This window comes from Triticum aestivum, chromosome 5A (assembly GCF_018294505.1).
Source record: "Triticum aestivum cultivar Chinese Spring chromosome 5A, IWGSC CS RefSeq v2.1, whole genome shotgun sequence".
In the NCBI taxonomy this organism is placed as follows: Eukaryota; Viridiplantae; Streptophyta; class Magnoliopsida; order Poales; family Poaceae; genus Triticum; species Triticum aestivum.
The window spans coordinates 166,871,110-166,877,863 of record NC_057806.1 but is presented as its reverse complement, the minus strand read 5'-3'; positions in this window follow the sequence as shown (position 1 = coordinate 166,877,863).

Below are 6,754 nucleotides of genomic sequence, written 5' to 3'. Positions count from 1 at the left end.
TCTAGAATATTTGAGGATTTATGGAACTGAGAACACACAAGGGGGGTCAACCACCTGCCCACGAGGGTGGAGGGCGTGCCCACCCCCTTAGGGTGCCCCCTGCCTCGTGGGCCCATGGTGGCCCTCCTCCACTTATTCTTTTACCCACACACTCCTTCTTCCTCCCACAAACACGAATAACCAACTCAAACCCGAGTCGAAGCTCGTTTTGCTGCCATTTTCGATCTCCTTGCTCAAAGCACCTCTCACAAAATTGCTTGGGGAGATTGTTCCTTGGTATGTGACTCCTCCTTTGGTCCAATTAGTTTGTGTTCTAGTGCTTTATTCATTGCAAATTTTTCCTGCTTAGGTGACCCTGTTCTTGAGCTTGCATGTCGAATTTATATGGTCAAAAGTAGTTTTGATGCATGATATAGGCCCTAGGAACTTGTAGGAGTAGTTGCTATCAATATTATTGAGTTTGGTTTACTTTTATTTTGAAGTTACTAAAAATTTCAAATTTTTTCAGAAAATGATGAGGAGACTATTGAGGGGCTCATCGAGCCAAAGCTCGAAGGAAAAGGCACTGAAGCCTAAGTATAATTTGCCGCGCACCATGGAGGTTCGGGCGTGTGAATGGCCTTCCGAGGATTTCTTGAGAGCAGCCGGGATTTATGAAGATTTTCATGAGTTGGCTCAAACTGCAGGCCTTACCTCTTTCCTCCACGACCAATGCGATCAGTATCTCTTGCTCACAAATACCTTTATGCAAAACTTTCATTTTCATTCTAGGAACTCGCCACCTACGGTGGAATTTCGTTTATATGATGAGCATAAGGAGATGTCACTTTATGATTTCTGTCGGATTTGTTTAGTCCCTTTTGGGGGCAAGACAGAAGAACCACATCGTGATGATGTGGAGGGATTTATTGACACTATCATTGTAGGCGAAACAAGGAAGGTTTCCGATGCACGAATCACTAGCATACATTTTCCTATTTTACGCTACTTTGCGTTATTTGATAGTCGTTGCTTAATTGGTCGCGGAAATTGTGGAAACTTGAGCATCCCTGATATTATTATTTTGCACCACGGTTTATACGGTGATAACTCTTTTAGTATGGGCAGCATTATTGCCAAACGGTTAAGTCTAAACCGTACCAAGGGCCCCATCTTTGGAAGCATCTATGCTACACGCCTAGCTGCACATTTTAACATACCTATTAGGCATGCTGAGAAGGAAGAAAAAGTGCTGCCCCATGTTTATCTAGATTATAAAAGTATGGTGGCACATGATTTTATTGTTAAGAATAGGGAAGGAGAGCTTAAATAACAATTGTTCTTTAATAAACATCATCCTGAGACTATTACCTTGCCTGCTCCTTTTTTGTTTGATTTGACTGTAGGCACGTACCTTGTTCCATTGACGACTATCCACGCCTACCAGAACCCTGCACCAGCCGAGGAGCCAGAGCCGGAATTACAATTTGATCCTTCACGACAGTCTAATTACCAGTGGGATCCGGAGATGATTGTCAGCCAGTGGCAATATGAGCCTTCTTCTTCCTCATCATAGTACGACCCCAACAACTATTATTATGGATATCTGCCAGGCCAGCCGTGGCCATAGACCAACTTAGGCCAAAAGCCTAAGCTTGGGGGAGTAAGTATTTCCCACTGACATTACATTTATGTTCACACACTCATTGCTAGATGTTGGTGCTCATACTTTTTCATTGTATCATCCATGCTAGTTTATTTTCCTTTTTATGCTTTCTTCTTGTGTGTTTAATAAACCTTAGGGAAAACCAAAAAAATTAGTTGTATCATTTAATTAGTTTACTTTCCATGCTGGTAGTAGTAATTAAAAAGAAAACCCAAAAAGATTTCATGTTCTTCTTTTGCTTGTTGGGAGCTTTCCCGTGTAAATAGTTTTATTTCTTTTCTTTCCTTTGGGGTCGATAGGAGAAGACCATAATTAAATTGTTGAAGTGGCTCTTATATGCATTATTGTTGATTTGACAAAAGAGCCCGTATTGCCTTGTCTTCTCCTGTTTATTGAATGCTTGCAGATTCCAGCTTAGTCCAATGCACGTGCACTATTATTATTATTCACATCGTTCGGTTGTGCAAGTGAAGGGCAATTATGATGATATATGATGGACTGGCTGAGAGGAGAAAAGTTGGTATGAACTCGACCTCTTTTGTTTTTGTAAATATGATTAGTTCATCGTTCCTGATTCGGCCTATTATGAATAAACATGTTTGCAATGACAACTAGAGATCATAGTTTCTTGTGCCATGCTTGATTAGCTATGAGTTATAATGGTTTACCTTGCGTGCCAACATGCTATTAAAATGGTTATGATGTGGTATGATAGGGTGGTATCCTCCTCTGAATGATTTAAGTGACTTGACTTGGCACATGTTCACGCATGTAGTTGAAACAAAATCAACATAGCCTTCATGATATTTATGTTCATGGTGGATTATATCCTACTCATGCTTGCATTCGATGTTGATTAATGTAACATCCCAAATTTTCAATTTGAAATGTTATACATTAGATCATCTTTGCATATCATATTTTCTTGCCTTTGGTTTGATCCTAGAAGTTCTACGCAACTCAAGGACCCTCGAAGAGAATTGGGGACTTTGTTATCATCATATTTGAGTTTTCTCAAATTTTGAAAATAGGATCATTTGATATTATTTATTTTATATTCAATTATTTCTATTATACAAATATGAGAGTGGGAATAAAATGACTTTCCCAAAATAAAGAAATATTGAAGATTTAATAAAAACTCAAATAAGTTTTTATTTTTGGAGTTTTTGCTATTTTATTTGAATTAAGGAAAAATTGCATGATTTCAAAACTATATTTTAGGGCCAAGAAAATGTTCATCTCGTTCTAAATATTTTATTTAGACGGTGAAAATTTGTTTTGATAATTTTAGATTTTTATTTATTTTTCTAGGTTTTTTTAGCTTCGGCGGTATTGTTTTTTTAAAAAAACCTGCGCGCCCGACTCTGCCGAAGGCCCAGCCGCCATCGCCTCCCACAACCGGATCGGGACCGGAGTCCCGATCATCGCCGCCGCCGCCCGTGTCCGGGAGGGACACGCCTCCCGAGGCCGCCCCCTTCCCCAAGCCATGCCCCCCCCTTTAAATAGGAGCCACCGACGCCCTCTCCTCACCCCGCCTCTCGCAACCGGATCGGGACCGAAGTCCCGATCGCTGCCGTCGCCGTGTCCAGGAGGGACACGTCTCCCGAGGCCGCCCCCTTCCCCAAGCCATGGCCGCCCCCCTATAAATAGGAGCCGCCGCCGACTCTCCTCACCCCGCCGCCGCAGCGCCGCTCGCCGCCGCAGCCGCCGCCCCACTGCCAGGAGCCGCCGCCGCCGACGCCGTTGCCGCCACCCTGCGTGACCCCACGCCGCCCAGAGCCCTGCCGGAGCCCGAGCCGAGGTAGCCGCCCGCCACCCCGGTTTTCGGAGAAAAACCAATCCATTTTCTTTTTAGAAAACCCTAGTTTTTTAGACCGGTTTATTTTATTTTCCTCCGGTTTATTTAATCCAGCGAGCGTTCGTTCTTTTGTTCGTTCTAATAAACGCGTTCACCATTTAGTTCCAGAAAACGAACGTTCGTTCATTAGTCTATTCGTCGCTTTTCTTTTTCTCAGATTTATCCGCGATTATTTCAGATCAAGATTTTTGATCCGATTTTTGTTTTAGTTTAACTTTTCGCTCGTTTATCGGAATAAGGCGATTCAAGTGCCTGGAGTTTCGTCTCGAAACCCTCTTTCCGTTTAACTAACTCAAACAAGTTTTTGCTTCTTTAAAATTTTAACCTAGGTCCAGATTAGTAAATGAAGCTTCTTTCTTTCGCCATTTGACTTTCGTTGCTTCGTTCGATTTGATTCTTTTTGCCAACCGGAGTTCTTAAGTTGAACTTTCTGGTTAGATCTCTTATTTGAGTTTTACAAATGCATTACTTGAGTACTTATTGTATGCTTTTTTGATTTCGATAGAGTACCCAGAGTGCGCCGCTTGCTACTTTGAATCTCTAGGTTTCACGGATCATCAGCAAGGCAAGTAACACTTTGATCATACTTCTTACTACCCAGTTTTTATTGCATTAGATCAATCCCCAAACATTGCATGATTAGGATCTAACTAAATTGTGGGTTTGGGAAGTAGACGAGGTAGTACCTATTACATGTTTTATTAACAAACCCTTGGGAGTTACTTCAACGTTTGCTTATTATGCCATGCTATGCTAGTAGACGTGGATTGGGTGAGTGTATCCATGACAGATGTGAGATTGTTATATTAATGGTTTATTTAAGGTGGCAACTTAAACACACATCTGGGTGGATTGAGGCACCTGGGTATTCCAGCAATTGCCTGTTTTTCTTTATGGACCGCCACCTAGGCTTAAAGGGATCATGAGATTATTTCATGCTAGAAACTTCCATGTGCAGCCACAAGCTACTATGGGCTCTACCATAGTTGATTAAGTCGTGCGAACTCTTACAGTGGTAGACTAGAAGATGTAGGGGAAAGTAGGTGTAACGGTCTACCCGATCGTAAGGTGCTAGTGCTTCTGAAAGACTATGTCTCGGTCATCCGTTTCTCAAACACCATGTAGTGCGAGAATCCCAACGGAGGAGATCGAGTCTTGTGGGGAAAAGTGCACAAACCTCTGCAAAGTGTATAAACGAATCATGATTAGCCGTATCCTCGGTTATGGACGTTTTGAGTATCTAGTACTTGGATTATCATGTGAATCTCATCATGTTACTTTAATTAATTTTGTTGGGTTTTAAAGATGATGCTTAATTGGGATTGAGAGGATGTCTATCTTCTCAATGTTTAACAACTACCATGATAGTTAAATAAAATTTATTCCTTTGCAGTAGGGAAAAATTGGCTTTACGCCAAAACTGTAACCATAGAGCTTTCCAGCAGCCATATATACATGTAGTATAGCTTATTCTTTCATTACTCTCTATGTGTTACATTGCCAGCATATTCCATGTGCTGACCCGTTTTCGGGCTGCAACGTTCATGTTGCAGACTTTTCAGACGACGAGTAAGGTGCCTTTAGGTCATGGTCCTATACTCAGTGATGTTGTTGGAGTTGATGGGCTCACTTATCTTCCAAGCCTTCCGCTGTTATCGTTATTAGATGGCCTTAAGCCATATTTATTGTAATAAGTTCTCTTTTGAGACACTCGATGTAATAAGTGTGTGATTGCTACTCTGTTATAAATCCTTCAAGTACTGTGCATGTCAGCATTACTGATCCAGGGATGACACTGATGCACAGAGATCAGATTGGTTGAGGTCTCATTGCTACAAGATGGTATCAGAGAACACGCTGACTGTAGGACACGACCACTAAGCTAAAGCCCTAGATCACTACTCACTCTTATCATTTCTGACTCCTCATCTTTTCTACTCTTTTAGGATGGCGGATGCAAGGAACAAGTTTACACAACCGGATGAAGATACACCCTTTGGACGTCACTTGAAGGAAGTCACTAGATACTTGAACATCGGAGTACCAAGCTTCACCGGAACCTACAACGCCACTTTACCTGAAGAGGAGTGCTGGATGATTCAAGTTCAAGTTCCAGGAAGGACGTTCATGCCAGTCACTGAGCCCATAGAGTTTTCCTTTGATGCACCAACCTGGAGTCTAGGAAAGAGCATGGCAGCTCACATCGCCATGGGACGTATTGGATAAGTTCACCGCAATGATCTCAAGGATAGTATCTACTAGATTTGTGGGTGCCGAGATGAGCACTGGGAGATGATCAGCACCAAGAAGGATAGATCAATCGCAGCTTTTATCCAGGAGTTAAACCAGCACATTCGACGTCAGGAGAACCAGATGTGCACGGACATGATAGATCTGAACAAGGTGAGGACAAGAATCACGGAACTGGAGGAAGAACTCAAGGCTACATGTGAAGATTATGAGGAGGAAATCGTCATACTAGTGGAGAAGAATGACGACCTGGTCAAGAAGATCGGAATATTCATGGGAGACCATACACCAATAGAAGAAGACGAAGAATACGAGGAGATTCACCAAGAATACTACATCATCATCGACGACATCGACTCGGACCCATACGATAGCGATGATGACTATGTTGATGAAGCTGGAGCAGATATCATGGAGTCTGCAACCGAAGAATATTTCTAGTAGACCACCCCATCAGTAGTAGTATTCCACCATGTAAATATAGTAGTCCAAGCACTTTTGCGATAGTTAGACCGATTGTATGCCCTTGTTTGATTGAATGAAGTGAATTGTTTGCTTTTGCCTCATGTGCATATGGGTAGTGTTTTCTCTCTATACCCCTCTCTATTCTTAAATCTTATCTTTTCTAAACCCATTAGATGCCTCTGAGACGTGACAATGGATTTGCATTTCCATCAGAGCTCACCTAGTTAATCCAGCAGCAGAATACATTGATGCAGTTGCTAGTCTAGAATCAGAATCAGGGGAACAACAATAACAACCCACCACCACCACCACCTGTTGATCACTTAACCCGTTTTCTTAGGCTAAATCCACCGGTGTTCTCTAGTAGCACCGAGCCTATAGTAGCAGATGATTGGCTCTGCAAGATCGGAAGGGAGTTAACCACTATAGGATGTACTGATGCTGAGAAGGTGTGTTTTGCCGCACATCAGTTGGATGGACCAGCAGCATCATGGTGCGATAATAACACTCTCACCTACCCTATTGCCATGGTG